At 46.0% G+C, this 18,127-nt stretch overlaps 1 protein-coding gene across 2 annotated transcripts in view; it reads right to left on the reverse strand.

Moving 5' to 3' along the window:
* The window catches only part of LOC109877967 (potassium voltage-gated channel subfamily KQT member 5), a 145,960-nt gene that overhangs the window by 126,269 nt on the left and 1,564 nt on the right, over nucleotides 1-18,127 (reverse strand). The window lies entirely within an intron of this gene.

Consider the following 18,127-nt stretch of genomic DNA (forward strand, 5'->3'; position numbering starts at 1 on the left):
AATAGTTCTAGTCACACAGCGAGGAAATCATCATGTGAAAGACATCCATAAAACAGCATTCCTAATAACTCCCCATCTACACCAGCAGTTCAGGCTACTGAACGAAGAGTATATTTCCAGGGAGTGGAATGTTAAGGAGCCTTCGTGACAAATGACCTCTTAGTCAGACAGGGATTTGGCTGCAGCGTAAGTTATCTTTGTCTCTATTTTATTTCACTCTGCGAGTAAAAGACTAAAAGACTCGAATGTCACAGCGCAAATATGGCTACTAGCACAAGGAGTGGCAGAAAGCAGATATGCAAGCCTTCCAATTTCAGGGATTATATCTAAATATACACATCAGTCTCTCATTTAAATATGTTTAATTCTCCTATAAAAACCAATAACGACGATCGGTTTTCCATCTCCGCAACAACTGCCAAGAACAATCATTCTATTTCACAATCCTCACCAGGGATTGTGCAAATATAAAAGTTCCCAAAAACGTCAGTCAGTGGCAGTCAGTCAGTCAGTGGCAGTCAGTCAGTCAGTGGCAGTCAGTCAGTCAGTGGCAGTCAGTCAGTCAGTGGCAGTCAGTCAGTCAGTGGCAGTCAGTGGCAGTCAGTGGCAGTCAGTCAGTCAGTGGCAGTCAGTCAGTCAGTGGCAGTCAGTCAGTCAGTGGCAGTCAGTGGCAGTCAGTCAGTCAGTGCAGTCAGTCAGTCAGTGGCAGTCAGTGGCAGTCAGTGGCAAGTCAGTCAGTCAGTGGCAGTCAGTCAGTCAGTGGCAGTCAGTCAGTGGCAGTCAGTGGCAAGTCAGTGGCAGTCAGTGGCAGTCAGTGGCAGTCAAGTCAGTCAGTGGCAGTCAGTCAGTCAGTGGCAGTCAGTCAGTCAGTGGCAGTCAGTCAGTGGCAGTCAGTCAGTGGCAGTCAGTCAGTCAGTGGGCAGTCAGTCAGTGGCAGTCCAGTCAGTCAGTGGCAGTCAGTCAGTGGCAGTCAGTCAGTCAGTGGCAGTCAGTCAGTGGCAGTCAGTCAGTGGCAGTCAGTGGCAGTCAGTCAGTCAGTGGCAGTCAGTCAGTCCAGTGGCAGTCAGTGGCAGTCAGTGGCAGTCAGTGGCAGTCAGTGGCGTCAGTCAGTCAGTGGCAGTCAGTCAGTCAGTGGCAGTCAGTCAGTCAGTGCAGTCAGTCAGTGGCAGTCAGTCAGTGGCAGTCAGTCAGTCAGTGGCAGTCAGTCAGTCAGTGGCAGTCAGTCAGTGGCAGTCAGTCAGTGGCAGTCAGTCAGTCAGTGGCAGTCAGTCAGTGGCAGTCAGTCAGTCAGTGGCAGTCAGTCAGTGGCAGTCAGTCAGTGGCAGTCAGTCAGTGGCAGTCAGTCAGTCAGTGGCAGTCAGTCAGTCAGTGGCAGTCAGTCAGTCAGTGGCAGTCAGTCAGTCAGTGGCAGTCAGTCAGTCAGTGGCAGTCAGTCAGTCAGTGGCAATCATTCAGTGACGGTAGTTCTGCCTGAGCCCAGAACACTGCGATTATAGTACGAAGAGCTTGGTGTTCTTTAATCATTGCAATGAGTTTTTGTCATTGGGAGATCGTGAGAGATACTGTGCCTATTTCTCTCTTACACAGTATAGTCAATGAGGCATAAAATGCATTTAAAAAGTGACATGTGATCATGCTTATGTATGCAGTTTTATCTCTACTGTCTAGCTATATGGGATTTGAATAGATTAGAGTTGTACGTAACAGACAGGGCTCTATCCATTAGGCAACAATACAGTAATACTACTGTTGTCAACCAGACACTCTCTCCCGCTCTCACTCCCCCCCTCTCTCTCCCCCCTCTCTCTCTCACTCTCACCCCCTCTATCCCCCCTCTCACTCTCCCCCCTCCCCCTATCCCCCCCCTCACTCCCCCCTCCCCCTATCCCCCCTCTCACTCCCTCTAGCTCGGCCCTATTAAAAGCATAGTTAATAATATGAGCCCATTTAGTGGAGCTACTGTATAGCTATCTCAGCCAGCACCCACCCACCCACTCACACAGGCACTGCTATTCAAACAAGCAGCTGTTGGGTGTGTCGCTGCCCAGTTGCTCAGCACACACACACACACCAATTTGGCTTCCTTCCCGGGGGTCAAGCATCACTTTGTAAAGATGAACACGGAGGAGTTGATTTGTCCAGGCTCCATGCGGTGAGCGGACATGAACTGGCAAACAATAGTAAATAAGGCGCAACCTGGGCCGAGGTCCTGTTCCGTTCTGTTCCGACTGTATAGTTTATGGAGAATAACTGACACTAATCATGGCCGTGATTTACAACGTTACGAGGATTGTTGAGTGTGTAAATGTTTATGCTTAAACAAACGTGATAGTTAAATGAAGTGAACTCTAACACTTCTGAATACTTTTAGGAGGATAACTCACACTTTAATGATATGTCCTGTGATGCTGAAGTGATTATGAAGGATTTACAACTATGTCAGGATTCTTGAGTGTCTTGACGTTTCAGCTAAATGGACTGAACCATAATACTTCAGAGACGGGGAGAATAATTCAGTATGGGGTGAACCATTGGATGTTAAAGGCTCTGTTTAATGTGTCCCTCCCCCGTTCTTTCCTTGCGGTCCCTTGGATGCCGATTGGGGTTGACAGTCCAGCTGGCAGGACACTCTACACACAAGGCTGCTGCTCTCACATAAACACACACACACAGTTACTTTCAGTTAAAAGCATATCATCTCCGTCTCCAAAGTCCCGGTCAGTGCTTACTGAGAACAGGGGCAAGCCAGAGAGCACACACAGCTATGGAGAATGGCATTGGCAACCCTTCAACTGTGAAGGGAAAGTCATAGCTCATGGATAAAGAGTAGATGGAGAACATCATGACACTCACACTGATAGACAGCTAATCTATCCAGAGAGAAAATGGCAATAGCAGAGTAGTAGAACGATTTCAAAAGGAAATGTATATCACTGCATGTCAACAGCCTGTGTAGGATCTCTCCCCTCTCTCTCCCCTCTCTCTCTTCATCTGTCTCTCTCTCTCCCCTCTCTCTCTTCATCTGTCTCTCTTTCCCCTCTCTCCCCTCTCATTCTCTCTCTTCCTCTCTCTCTTTCCCCTCTCTCGCAATCTCTCCCTTCCTCTCCCCCTTCCTCTCTCTCTCATTCTCTCTCTTCCTCTCTCTCTTTCCCCTCTCTCTCATTCTCTCTCTCTCTTTCCCCTCTCATTCTCTCTCTCTCTCTTTCCCCTCTCTCATTCTCTCTCTCTCTTTCCCCTCTCTCATTCTCTCTCTCTCTTTCCCCTCTCTCATTCTCTCTCTCTTTCCCCTCTCTCATTCTCTCTCTCTCTTTCCCCTCTCTCATTCTCTCTCTCTCTTTCCCCTCTCTCATTCTCTCTCTCTCTTTCCCCTCTCTCATTCTCTCGCTCTCTTTCCCCTCTCTCATTCTCTCTCTCTCTTCCCCTCTCTCATTCTCTCTCTCTCTTTCCCCTCTCTCATTCTCTCTCTCTTTCCCCTCTCTCATTCTTTCTTTCCCCTCTCTCATTCTCTCTCTCTTTCTTTCCCCTCTCATTCTCTCTCTCTCTTTCCCCTCTTTCTCATTCTCTCTTTCCCCTCTCTCTCATTCTCTCTCTTCATCTGTCTCTCTTTCCCCTCTCTCATTCTCTCTCTTCCTCTCTCTCTCTAATTCTCTCTCTTCCTCTGTCTCTCCAACCTAACTTAACCCCCATTCATACAGCTCTGTGGATAGATGGCAACCCAACAACCCAAATCCAACCAGTGTGGTATTTCCAGCAAACTTTCCCTAATTTCGAAGAACACAAATAAAGAGTTTCATTTTGGTTGGCTAGGGTAGTGTGGGATTATCAAGCTATGGCTGGGTCTGTAGAGTCTCACCAGTTTAGTCAGACCGGGAGGTTATAGTGTGTGCATGTGTCTGTCAATGTGTGTGCGTGCGTGTGTTTGCGTGCTCGTGCATGTGTGGGTGCCTGTGTGTGTGTGTGTGTGTGTGTGTGGGGAGAAAAAAACACAAGGTTGACCTGAAGTGTGGTCCACTCTCACAGGACTCGGCCTTGAACTTTGACCTTGTTGATAGAGGGGCCTGAAATACACCCCAGGAGAAAAAGCTATGTCAAAAGTCAATGGAACTTGACGAAACAAAAGTGTGGTAAGATACAAGCGGAACCAAAAGGAGACAGCTGTAAGAAACTCACACTGTTCCATTCACACATTACACAGTCGTCTAGGCCACAATCCTTATAGGGGAACCATATTGTATACAGCAAAAGCCCTATGTGGCACCATACAGTAAGCTAGCTAGGCAACCAACCAATAGGGTCGATATAGATATGTTGTTGTCCGATGAGATATCAAGACAGAGAGCTAAAGCAACATTCTCAGCTGCCTCCGAGGCTGCTGGGAGGTTTTCACCGAGCCTTGGAGGGTCGCCGTTCAGTGAGATTGTTCTATCGTTCCACACCTCTCTCTCTCTCTCTCTCTCTCTCTCTCTCTCTCTGTTTCCCACAGTGAGTCTTTTTATGCCCTCAAGCAGGAGCGCTGTGTACAACCTCTCTTTATTGGCTAGGGTCACGGACAGTTGCCAATAGCAACCACGATTTCGATGGAGGTGGTGATGGGGTGGGGGAATTGGTGATGTCAGTTTGGCTATTTTGGAACGCAGAAGAAATAGTGTTGAAACATGGCGAGAGAGAGAAGAGGAAAGAGAGAGGGAGGAGAAGGAGGAGAGAGGGAGGAGAGAGGGCCGAGGGCCTGCAGTGACAGAGAGAGAAGAGGAAAGAGAGAGGGAGGAGAAGGAGGAGAGAGGAGAGAGGGAGGAGAAGGAGGAGAGAGGGCCGAGGGCCTGCAGTGACAGAGAGAGGAAAGAGAGAGGGAGGAGAAGGAGGAGAGAGGGAGGAGCAGGAGAAGAGAGGGAGGAGAGAGGGCCGAGGGCCTGCAGTGACAGAGAGAGAAGAGGAAAGAGAGAGGGAGGAGAAGGAGGAGAGAGGAGAGAGGGAGGAGAAGGAGGAGAGAGGGCCGAGGGCCTGCAGTGACAGAGAGAGGAAAGAGAGAGGGAGGAGAAGGAGGAGAGAGGGAGGAGCAGGAGAAGAGAGGGAGGAGAAGGAGGAGAGAGGGCCGAGGGCCTGCAGTGACAGAGAGAGAAGAGGAAAGAGAGAGGGAGGAGAAGGAGGAGAGAGGGAGGAGAAAGAGGAGAGAGGGAGGAGAAGAGAGAGGAAGAAGGATGAGATAGAGGGAGGAGAAGGAGGAGAGAGAGGGAGGAGAGGAGGAGAGAGGGAGGAGAAGGAGGAGAGAGGGAGGAGAAGGAGGAGAGAGGGCTGAGGGCCTGCAGTGACAGAGAGAGAAGAGGAAAGAGAGAGGGAGGAGAAGCAGGAGAGAGGGAGGAGAAGGAGGAGAGAGGGAGGAGAAGAGAGAGGAAGAAGGATGAGATAGAGGGAGGAGAAGGAGGAGAGAGAGGGAGGAGAAGGAGGAGAGAGGGAGGAGAAGGAGGAGAGAGGGCCGAGGGCCTGCAGTGACAGAGAGAGAAGAGGAAAGAGAGAGGGAGGAGAAAGAGGAGAGAGGGAGGAGAAAGAGGAGAGAGGGAGGAGAAGGAGGAGAGAGGGCCGAGGGCCTGCAGTGACAGAGAGAGAAAGAGTTCTTTCATTTCAGAACATGCTGTGCAAACAAGCTTCTCTTGCTTATGCACACACACTGATATGCATGTTCAATGGGCTGCTTCTGAGCTTGTGATTACTCATAATAGCAGCAGGATAAACAGCTAAAGGAAGTAACAGGCCCTGAAGGAGGAGATACATATTTTATACTTCCTCAGTATTCGGTGTTTGACTCATAAAATTAAAGACTTTCGTCATCCTCGTCAACTGAAAGTGAAACCAGATTCATCTCCCCAATAATAACAGTGATTAAGTTCCAAATTTCTTTACACATTTTTAAGTGAAGTTTAGTAAACACATTTTTACGTGAGGTTTAGTAAACACATTTTTAAGTGAGGTTTAGTAAACACATTTTTTATGTGAGGTTTAGTAAACACATTTTTAAGTGAGGTTTAGTAAACACATTTTTACGTGAGGTTTAGTAAACACATTTTACGTGAGGTTTAGTAAACACATTTTAAGAGAGGTTTAGTAAACACATTTGAGGCGTACACTCCAGAGAACAAAGGGCTCCAAAAGAGTTATTCCGCTGTCCCCCCTGGTTCCAGGTAAAAACCCTCTTGGGTTCCAGGTAGAACCTTTTTGGGTTCCATATACAGCCCTCCGTGGAAAGGGTTCCACATGGAACCCAAAAAGGTTCTACCTGGAACCAAAAAGGGTTCTTCAAAGGGAAGAACGCTTTTAGGTTCTAGATAGCACCTTTTTTCTGAATAGTGCTGCTGACATGCTGCAGTATGCCAGAGTGGAGCAATGTGTCCACCGACCAGCACTGCCTTCCAGTCTAGAGGCACTAGAGAGAGCCAGCCAGCACATCTCTCTCTTTTCCACGTTCTACTTTTCTTTCCTCTTATCCTCAATGTTGCTCTTTCTCTCCCACTCCCTCACTCTCTCTTCTTTGTCCCTCCCTCCATCATCCCTGCTCTCTCTCCTTTCTCTCCACTCAAGGTGGAGGGGGACACCAGTGTTGGTGGACAGGCTGCTTGGCCAGCTGTCGTGGGGCCTTGTGGTAACACATGGAGGTCAGAGGGCCCCAGATACTGTAGACACCACTACCGGGGGACCAATCTCTCTCTCTCCTCTCTCTCTATCTACTGCTGCTCTCCTCTGTTTGTTCTCTCTCTCTATCTGCTGCTGTCCACTCTTTCCAGGAAGCATCACTCTGCCTGACCCCTGCAGCAGCAACACCGTTAGCTGGACACTGATGTAGACAACCCACTGCACCTTGGATGGCTCTCCCTTAAATAATGCTGACCACATCACAATGATGACCGAGCCTCGTTAGATAAGACGATGCTGCATTAAATACTATGTGGGCACCCTGTGAAGATTCCACTAAGCTGCAGTTTAAAGGCCCGTAGGCCATTTTTATGAGTAATTCAAGACAGAAGTATTTGACCCCGAGGGATACTTAACCCAAAGTAACCTGTGTGACAAATGAAAATCAAATGAAAAAAAGAATAACAGAATAAATCCAAGAGAGAGAGAGAGAACAGTAACCAAACCATAAACATATGAATCCCATGTATTAGTCAACACCATGATTTGATTCCCTCACTGCTATGCAACCTCCTCCGTTGTTAGTGTAGCACAGCAGAGGATCCTACGGCCTGATGATGACGTCTAATCACCAACGGGTCACAGCTTCGAGGTACACATAGCCCATGTGACGTTAAAATGGTCAGAGTGATGGAATAGCTCTACTGTGTGCGTGTGTGTGTTGGGTTGGGGGGAGTGGCTGTGTTACTCTTAGAGGGGGGAAATGGACGTCCACACGCGACCCGGGCACGGCTAGTGGCTAATTGTCTCCCATGGCTAACTAGAGTAGCTTTAGCCTAGCGGTGGGTGACAGTGTGTTAGCTGTTTGGTAAGAAGAGCTATACTGGTCAGATGAGAGAGACAGAGTTTTCTTCAGCCTACCACCCCGTCTAGTCTTGATGGTTGCTATGGAGATGACGTACTGCACGCTGAAAATTGTCCTTTTTTTGAGGGATGGTTGGGTTTACTTACAATCCAAGCAGGAGGTCGAACGTCTTAGCTTCTTTGATCTATTGTGGACAGGCCTATGACACATTCTCCGAATCCCTTCAAATCCAAAGTTATTTGTCCAAATCCTCATAACGCTCTCTCAGACCAAGGACAGAAGGAGCTCAAGCTCGTCGTAGCTTTTAAGTTCTATTTGGGATATTTTCCAATTTGCCAGTAGACATCATTAATAGCCTCAAAAAAATGAGTTATTTGTCCAAATATGTCCAAATCCACATAACATGCTGTCAGACCGAACACTTAGCCCCCGAAAGGAGTCAAGTAGCCTCCCCTCCATCTCCCTCAGAGACTAGCATCTGCTGGCCCCATTTCTCCCCCATTTGTGATTAAAGCTGGAGGAACAGAAACAACAACAACAACATCAGCACAGTAAAGGAGACAGCTAACAAGACAACAAAACCAGGAGAGGACAGATAGCCGACGCACGTGCTCCCTCCCTAGAGCTCTGCTACCCGACCCGAGCCCGACAGCCCCCCCGACATTATACATCAGGTTCGGGGTGGGTAGGGATGATTTTTTCATCACTAACCAGAGGAACGGGTAGGGCTGTATCACTAAATTGATCACTAACGTTTTGAAGCTGAGCCGTGCTCTGCTGTAGTACAGTCCTATCTGACTATCACATCATGGTGTCAGAAGTGCTTCACATATAAAACAGGAGAGGAAATAACAACGTTGATCTGAGTTTAGAGTGACGGAGAAGTAGCTAACAGCTCATGTATCGTCACTGAGCAGCCTAGGCCGAGCCGTTGCTATGGATACTTACAGACTCAGTGCGGGCGAGTGGCAGACAGAGAGGAGAAGCTAATGGATTTACGAACGGAGGAAGTTATTGCTGATTTCGGTTTTCAGGCAGTTTCAGGCAGGGCCTTCAATTTGGCAGCATCGGGCCTGGGTAAGGCCTAAATGTCGCCAGCATGGGTACTGCTCAGGCTTTAAATTCATGCTCGTATGCTCTATTCCTCCCTCCTGGCTCAGAATGTCTGTGTCCTCGCTATGGTAGTTCGCTCCTCAATATACTTAGCCGCTCATGCTAGCTTCCACGGCCGTGCGCCGTGACAGCGGTTCAAACAAACAGTATCTCCATCGGCCATGGGGTTAGAGAGCAGTGCGGAGAAGCCCCGTTGGCAAAGGCAGAGTGAGGCTTTAGCCCAGAGAGAGGGACAGCGATGGGGATCTCTGCAGTGGAGAGTATGTCATCGAGCGGGATTTGTGTTGTTGTTGTTGTTGTGTTGGTCACAGTGGGAGATAAGAGGAGGAGAGACATAATATCAAAGAAACAATTGGGGTGGAGAGAAAAGAAGGGAAGGAAAGAGAGAGATGGGTTAGTTGGAGAAACAGGCGGGAGGATTTGCAGAGAACAAAACGGCAAAAGAAAGAAAGAAGGATCAAAACAGAGATGATGATGATGGCAAAGAACTGGGTAGTAGGGTACTTTTCTCAGTAGTCCCGATACTGATGGAGAGCCCAGATATGATTGGCTGTGCCCTTGTCAATTACACAAACCTCCCATAAAGCAAACTGAAAGTGAGCCTCTACGTAAAACAACAAGGTCTGGGTGTCATTGAGATCAACAACGTCGCACAGCTTTCTCAGAACCTAAGGTCATGTGGGAGGAAAATGGTTGAGATGTGGTTTCGGTAAATGAGTGAGGTTTGTTTGTTAGCTAAAGCAACGTGTGCCTGTGTGGAAGTGCCCTGTGTGTTTCTATGTTTGTGGCTAGGCCATCTCTAAAAACAGTTATGTGGGAACTCCCTCAGTGCAAACATGGTCCTGAAATTAGACACCTGTGTTTCGGAGGCCATTCATAGTGACTCACATAGGCATATAGGGCTATATGGAAGTAAATGCCCAACTCCATGCTAGAACCTGTACAACGTACAACTACATGCTAGAACCTGTACAATGTACAACTACATTCAGGTCGGGATATCCGATAACATTACGTTTCCTAAGTCTGATGATTCGTGTGAGAGTCTGACAGGTTTTCAACAAGCTAAGTTCAAGGTGAGTTCTTTACAGAAGTAGGACTGGATCTTCAACCTTACGGAGTTCGATACATCTGGTGTAATCTTATTTCATGAATCATCCAATTCGGACGATTTGTGTGTGTGTGAATTTACCTAGTCCAAGGAGAGGCCTTGATCAAAACCTGTGTGATACAGAAGCAGGCTATGCAGAAAGCCAAATATAACTGTTGTCAACAAGGAGAGCATGTCAGGAAAAAAAATATATATATATATATAAAGATTTAAATATGTTTTAAATATAATTAGCATGTGTTTTGTCACACAAGCGGGATGTTTGGCCACTTGGGTGGATGAATGGGGAGAACATTTTTGTGGCACGTCTTCAGAGCACGAAGGCTATAACACTCCCCCGCCTGTTCTCTTCTTGGGCCCAACACAAACACACACACACACTTGCACACTCCTACTGCAGACGTCTCAAGCAAGCAGTGGCGTAAATTGCTAAAGTCAAAATAATTTAAAGTAGTATTTAAGTCGTTTTTTGGTGTAGTTGTACTTTATTTTTTATATTTTTGACAGCTTTTACTTGACTACATTCCTAAATAAAATAATGTACTTTTTACTCCATACATTTTCCCTGACAGCCAAAAGAAATCGTTATATTTTGAATGCTTAGCAGGACAAGAAAATGGTCCAAATCACACGCTTATCAAGAGAACATCCCTGGTCATCCCTACTGCCTCTGATCTGGTGGACTCACGAAACAAACATTCTTGCTGGACTGTGCCCCTGGATATCTTTAAATTAAAAAAAACAAGAAAATGGTGGTGTGGTTTGCTGAATAATTAGAATGTGAAATGATTTATACTTTTACTTTTTGATATTGGGGTGGCAGGTAACTTAGTGGTTAGAGCGTTAGGCCAGTAACCGAAAGGTTGCTAGATCGAATCCAGCTAACACACTGTCATTATAAATAAGAATTTGTTCTTAACTGACTAGTTAAATAAATAAATACATATTTTAGCAATTACATGAACTTTTGATATTTAAGTATATTTAAAACCAAATACTTTCAGTAGTATTTTACTGGGTGACTTCACTTTTACTCAAGTATGACTATTGTGTACTTTTTCCACCACTGCAAACAAGCTTCCTTACACACACACACACACACTTGCACTCCTTCCTTGCATCAACGTCCCTATTCAAGCTTCCTCTCGTCATCACCTCTGTTCTGGCCTTTCTTCAACCAGCTGCAGTCTTCTCTGCCGTCAAGTTTGTCTGTCTGACGCTTCTGCTTTGTGTCACGCGGGCTCCTTGTGACTATCAAAACACTCTGTCCTCTTTCAAAAAGACACCTCTCTCTTAACAACTATACATCTTACTGAATCACACCGCCGGACACAGTGTTTACTGGCTCTGCGTCGCTGCGTCTGAATGACTTCACCTTCGCCTGACTGAGCGGGAAGACTCACGCTTTTTCCATTGAGTCAGAGAGCTAGATAGTACACACTACACATGCCTTCCAATGGGGGAAACAAGGGAGAGTGTATGGGATCTTACTGAATCTCTGGGTTGGTTAGTCAGTGACACAGTGTCCTGCATGCCATGTTTTAATGAACTTTAAATACGTTTGATTTGATCTGCCGAGGCCGAGGAGCGGCCATTACACTGACAACGTGCACAGCGTAGAATGTGAATAGCATTGGCACCATCACTTCCATTGCAGTGTGCATCAGTGTAGTATGGGTGCATGACGTGGGTCTTCTTCATTGGTGTGTTGATGAATGCGGGTTTGCTCGAGGCGGGAGAAACCGGGAAAGGACAACATGGCAGTGGAGTAGGCTGATTCCAGGAAGAAGAAGAAGATGTGGCATTTCGACGTGTCAAATTGAGTGACAGATGGATTGCCTGCAGCAGCTCAAGGATATGTCTATTTGATCTCAGTTTCATAAAAAATAAAACTTTCTATAGATTCTGCATGAGGAAATGACTTACTTCCTCAACCATAGAGCGGGGTGAGATTGCAAAAAAATACAGTCTTGCATAACACCTTGGGGTGTGATGCACAGAAGGCTTACTGTCAGTGTTATACCATTCATCCAACATCCACCACAGACCCTGCAACCACCACCATGGCCATACTCGGGAACGAACACCCTCTCTGGCGAGCTCTCATTGGCTATTGCTGATCACCGTTCTCAAGACGTGTCACTGCACCTCTCCCACTACAAGAGCATTGCAGATTGTGTGTTGATAAAATAAAACACATTTAAAAATATTGAGAGGTCTGGGACCGCTCAAAGACACGGTCGGTAGCCCTCATGTTGCGTCTCTGATCCGATAACTTTAAACGACCATTGGTGACAGACGCGCGCCTCGAGTAGGCAACGACATGAGGATTTTGTCTCTGTGCTCAAAAACTTGTCTGGGACAGGTAAATCAGGCCCAAAACCATGTAGTGTACACCCGGGTTTAGCCGCACCGCATGCCAGCGCAGGAACCCGACGAGCCGGAATGTTCCATGTGCGTATCCATTTCCCCACGCTTTCCTGCCCCTGACATACTTGCAGGGATAAGATCTCGTTAATCCAAAGGTAAGATGAATGGCGGCACTGTGTCTGAGTGTTGGGGGAGGAGTGGGGCGGGAGTCAGGGGGGGGTAGGCAGAAGGGAAACGAGTCCCCGGTGGACAGTGATGCAGTCAGCTAGGCACAAAGACTGGCTCAGCCCCCAGTCCTGCTCTCCCACTCACAAATGGGAAAATGAAACGGATAAATACATAGTGCATATCCTGCTTTGGCTCCGTATGCAATCTCATATCATCATGAAGTATTTGAGACTGTGAACGTAATCGTCCATGATCTTATGATCTTAAACCTCGTATACAAATGGAATAATTTAGTATTTGAAATTGTGATCTTCTTCTTGACCCTTGTAGCGGTCGTGTCGTATTAGGGTTCCACCCACTGTTATTTGCATGTAAATGACACGGTATGCGTGCTAGGTCAAAGGTCGTAGAGGTAGAGCATGTCAATATGGAGGGTGTAGATCTGGATATTACTAGATTGAAGCCTTGACTAAAGTGCACTTCAGTCTCCTGTGCCTGTCCCTTCTGTCTTGGCAAGGAAAAGGTGAAGGACCCAGGTGGATGAGTGCTTGTAAATAGCGCCTGAAAGCATGGCCAGGGACAAAGGGGGAACTCCTGTGAGTTATCAAAATGCTCACTGAAATAGCCAGGCAAGAATGCATTATGAGACATTGGAATTGGAGTGAACACAAAAACAACATCTTGTGTTGGACTCAGTCATCAGACGAATCCAATTTGGTTCAGGGACAGGTTGTCTTGGTTTTTAGACATACTGTAGTAAAATAATGGGATTGAGGGATTGGGGATTTTTTTGTAAACAATTTTTATTGGTTGGGGACTAATCACTTCTTTACATGTCTGAACAAAATAAATGGCAGAGGGATTTTGGGCAAATCCAATTACAAATGATGACTTTCTCCAAGGAATATTTGTGAAACGTAGAAAGTGCTCTGCGAAAACATGACTATCTCCGTAAATCCCCTCTGACATCCACTTCATTCATACCCAGAGTATTCTAAAGTTGTTAGTTAAAGGAAATGTCATCTCTAGGACGCAGATGAGGAACCAACACAACACACACAGACACCCAGGGCCCCAGGTATGTGAGTCATGTAAAGTAGAGCTTCAGAAGAGTCACGGGAGCTTTTCTAGGTGGGATGGACTGGTTAAAGTCCCCTCTTCAATAACAACACAAATAAACAGTCGTTCTTACATCATGCCTTTAAAAAAAATTAAACAAACTATATGAAAGGCATGTCATATATCCTGATTAATTTATCATAGTATTAACATTGCTAATGACCCGATGACAATTGCGATCACATGTCACATTGAAATTTGGTTGCCTTCGCCTGTCTGCCTTGTTAAACAACTGTGATTTGAAAAGCCTCAAGTTGAAAAAGATGAACATGTACAGTATAGCGCAGACATAGCATCATTTCCAGATTGATAGTCTATAATAAATCACCAACATTTACTTCCATTGGATATCTAAAAGCTGATAACACAGTGAAGAAGCCATTCAACTGCATATTAAGGCTAACTATTGCCCCTTCACACCAATCACTACAGATGACTCTGTAAGCATTAAGGCAATCACAGTGTAATCCATTACCAATCAGTCTCAGTGTCACAATCTATAGTTAAGCGAGGTCGAGGGGGGGGGGGGCTCGGATATCCTTCATATCTATTACTCTACTATTGCTCATCTCCCCAGGGCTAAAAGAAGTCACTCACTAACTTCCCAGCCATGATCCAACCAACCATGCGCTCCCAAAGAGACAAGCTTCTGCAGTCCAGAATATGATCAACAAATCTGGCCTCTCAGATTCACGGGCTCTAATAAAAAAAACTGACAATGCAGTAATGATGTAATCACCCCACCCCTTAGTCGCCCGAGTTTGATTGATTAGGATCCCAATTAGCTGACGCCAATGGAGACAGCTATAGTCTTGCTGGGGTGTAGCACATAACGAAGAAATGGACTGTCAACTGTCAACACACACACACACACACACACACACACACTACATGTCAATGTTGTAAACGTATGTAAATGTTTAAGTATTTTGTCTGTAATCTTTTACAGATTTTTTTTACACATTTTACCTAAATTGCACTGACAATGTTGTCCTCTGCTGCTCATGCAAAACATATTTAGATTGTTTTTGTTTTTGTGTGTGTGTTTGTTGACAGTCCTCCAGCTGTCAACTGCGTTTATTTTCAGCAAACTTAACATGTGTAAATATTTGTATGAACATAACAACATTCAACAACTGAGACATAAACTGAACAAGTTCCACAGACACGTGACGAACAGAAATGGAATAATGTGTCCCTGAACCAAGGGGAGGGGGGGTCTAAATCAAAAGTAACATTCGGTTTCTGGTGTGGCCACCAGCTGCATTAAGTACTGCAGTGCAGCTCCTCCTCATGGACTGCACCAGATTTGCCAGTTCTTCCTAAGTTACCATACTCTTCCACCAAGGCACCTGCAAGTTCCCTGACATTTCTGAGGGGAATGGTCCTAGCCCTCACCCTCTGATCCAACAGGTCCCAGACGTGCTCAATGGGATTAAGATCCGGGCTCTTCGCTGGCCATGACAGAACACTAACATTCCTGTCTTGCAAGGATTCACGCACAGAACGAGCAGTATGGCTGGTGACATTGTCATGCTGGAGGGTCATGTAAGGATGAGCCTGCAGGAAGGGTACCACATGAGGGAGGAGGATGTCTTCCCTGTAACGCACAGCGTTGAGATTGCCTGCAATGACGACAAGCTCAGTCCAATGATACTGTGACACACCACCCCAGACCATGATGGACCCTCCACCTCCAAATCGGTCCCGCTCCAGAGTACAGGCTTTGGTGTAACGCTCATTCCTTCGACGATAAACGTGAATCTGACCATCAACCCTGGTGAGACAAAACCGCGACTCGTCAGTGAAGAGCACTTTTTGCCAGCCCTGTCTGGTCCAGCGATGGTGGGTTTGTGCCCATAGGCGACGTTGTTTCCGGTGATGTCTGGTGAGGACCTGCCTTACAACAGGCCTAAAGCCCTCAGTCAAGCCTCTCTCAGCATATTGCAGACAGTCTGAGCACTAATGGAGGGATTGTGCATACCTGGTGTAACTCGGGCAGTTGTTGTTGCCATCCTGTACCTATCCCGCAGGTGTGATGTTCGGATGTACCTATCCTGTGCAGGTGTTGTCATACTTGGGCTGTCACTGTGAGGACGATCAGCTGTCCGTCCTGTCTTCCTGTAGCGCTGTCTTAGGCATCTCACAGTATGGATATTGCAATTTATTGCCCTGGCCACATCTGCAGTCCTCATACCTCCTTGCAGCACGTTCACGCAGATGAGCAGGGAGCCTGGGCATCTTTCTTTTGGTGTTTTTGAGAGTCAGTAGAAAGGCCTCTTTAGTGTCCTAAGTTTTCATAACTGTGACCTTAATTGCCTACCATCTGTAAGCTATAAGTGTCTTAACGACCATTCCACAGGTGAATGTTCATTCATTGTTCATGGTTCACTGAAGAAGCATGGGAAACAGTGTTAAAACCCTTTTACAATGAAGATCTGTGAAGTTATTTGGATTTTTACCAATTACCTTTGAAAGACAGGGTCCTGAAAAAGGGACGTCTCTTTATTCGCTGAGCTTACATGAACAACTAGGGGACGTAAAATGGACACACTCTCTTCAGGGGATCATAAAAAAGGACAGCCCCCTCCAGAGATGATGACCCCAGACACGATGATATCACTGAGCAATAATACAGTGATGCTTTGTGGGTAGTAAGAATATTGTTCTCATTTCTTACATTGCAGTGGGTAGGGAAATAATGCATCTATACTGTACTGTATCAGAAACACAATACACATAGGCCAACTAGTCTTCTGCAGGGTTCAATGGCACAATGATGAGGCATGTTTGGAAAAACATTATCAATTTGATACGCTGCCTGTCAATGCAAAGGAACTGTGACAAACTAGCTAAATCTTCCCCTATGAAGATTCTTGATTCTCTTTGATTCTCAAAACACGCTCAGAACCCTGCACTCATCCACACACACTTCCTTCCTACAGCCAGGCTCAGAGAGACAGGCTCAGAGAGACAGGCTCAGAGAGACAGGCTCAGAGAGACAGGCTCAGAGAGACTGGCTCAGAGAGACAGGCTCAGAGAGACTGGCTCAGAGAGACTGGCTCAGAGAGACTGGCTCAGAGAGACTGGCTCAGAGAGACAGGCTCAGAGAGACTGGCTCAGAGAGACTGGCTCAGAGAGACTGGCTCAGAGAGACTGGCTCAGAGAGACTGGCTCAGAGAGACTGGCTCAGAGAGACAGGCTCAGAGAGACAGGCTCAGAGAGACAGGCTCAGAGAGACAGCCCGTGATAACAGCACTGTCACACGTCGGGAAATCAAATGCAGCTGGTCGCCTGGTCAACAAACAGAGGCCATCTGACGGAGACCAGATGGACAGAGACACTGAGGCGCGGTGAAGATGGACTCTTTCCTGTATCTGGTCTGGAGCCCCTCAGGGCCAAACAGAAGACTCATATAAATACTCGTATGCTGAACTCATATAGAAGTGAGGTAGGCCTATAGAAGCAGAACTCAAGTACTTGCTTAATATCAACACTGTAAGGGCCCAGCAGAATAAGCCATACACAGTGCTTATATAAAGAACTCGCATAGAAGTGGTACACAAGAACTCGTATAAGGTGTGCTCATATGAATTTATATAGGGCTCATTCTCATCACTGTAGCCTACCCGACATTGTAGTCCGTTACAACATAAGTTTGTTTGTGATCATGCACTGATCATTGTAGTGTAATCAAGGTTTAAAAAGGCTCCTAAAGCTTGTGTCATTTCCACATAAATGTGTCAGACCTGATTAGCCCTAACGAAAAATGTATCAACCCCTACAATTTGTAAAAATATTTAATATACATATCCACATACAGTATATACACATGGACTCTACAAGGTGTTGAAATTGTTCCACAGGGACGCTGGCCCATGTTGACTCCAATTCTTCCCACAGTTGTGTCAAGTTGGCTGGATGTCCTTTGGGTGGTGGACCATTATTGACACACATGGCAAACTGTTGAGGGTGAAAAACCTGGTAGCGTTGCAGTTCTTGACACACTCAAGCCGGTGCACCTGGCACCTACCACCATACCCAATTCAAAGAAACTTCAATATGTTGTCTTGCCCATTCGACCTCTGAATGGCACACGTACACAATCCATGTCTCAATTGTCTCAAGGCTTAAAAATCTCTTCATCTACACTGATTGAAACAGTAGATTTAACAAGTGACATCCATAAGGGATCATAGCGTTCACCTGGAAAAACCTGGTCAGTCTATTTCATGGAAAGAGCAGGTGTTCCTAATGTTTTGTACAGTCAGTGTAAATACCCACATAATTATTCACATTTCCTGTTGCTGCGGGATTCTTGTCCTGCTGTGAGAAACTGAGTCAAATTTAGACACTGCATCTGTACCGCTCATTGTGTACAATGTTTACTTCACAAAAGCTCTTGAATAATTTGCACATTTCCACAGTGTGAGTCAGTGTGAGGGGGGTTTTAAATTCAGAATTAGCTGTACAATTGGACAGTAAAGTGGTACTGGGTTATTTGTATGGATGAGATGAATGTATGGACTACATTAGAAACAACCAGGGGTTTATTTTACTTGACATTTCTCTCTGCATTCATTATTGGCCTTCTTAATTGACCAGGGTTTGGAGGTGGGTAGGATCTAGCACAAATAAGACATATGATTGTCTGTTATAAGTGTTCAGTTAATCTGGTTTTTTTTATGAGATATGGTAAAAATACTAAATAAAAAAAGAGAATGACTGCCTTTTGGAAAGTCCAAAAGCGATTGAAATTA

The sequence above is a fragment of the Oncorhynchus kisutch genome, linkage group LG20, assembly GCF_002021735.2.
Source record: "Oncorhynchus kisutch isolate 150728-3 linkage group LG20, Okis_V2, whole genome shotgun sequence".
In the NCBI taxonomy this organism is placed as follows: domain Eukaryota; kingdom Metazoa; phylum Chordata; class Actinopteri; order Salmoniformes; family Salmonidae; genus Oncorhynchus; species Oncorhynchus kisutch.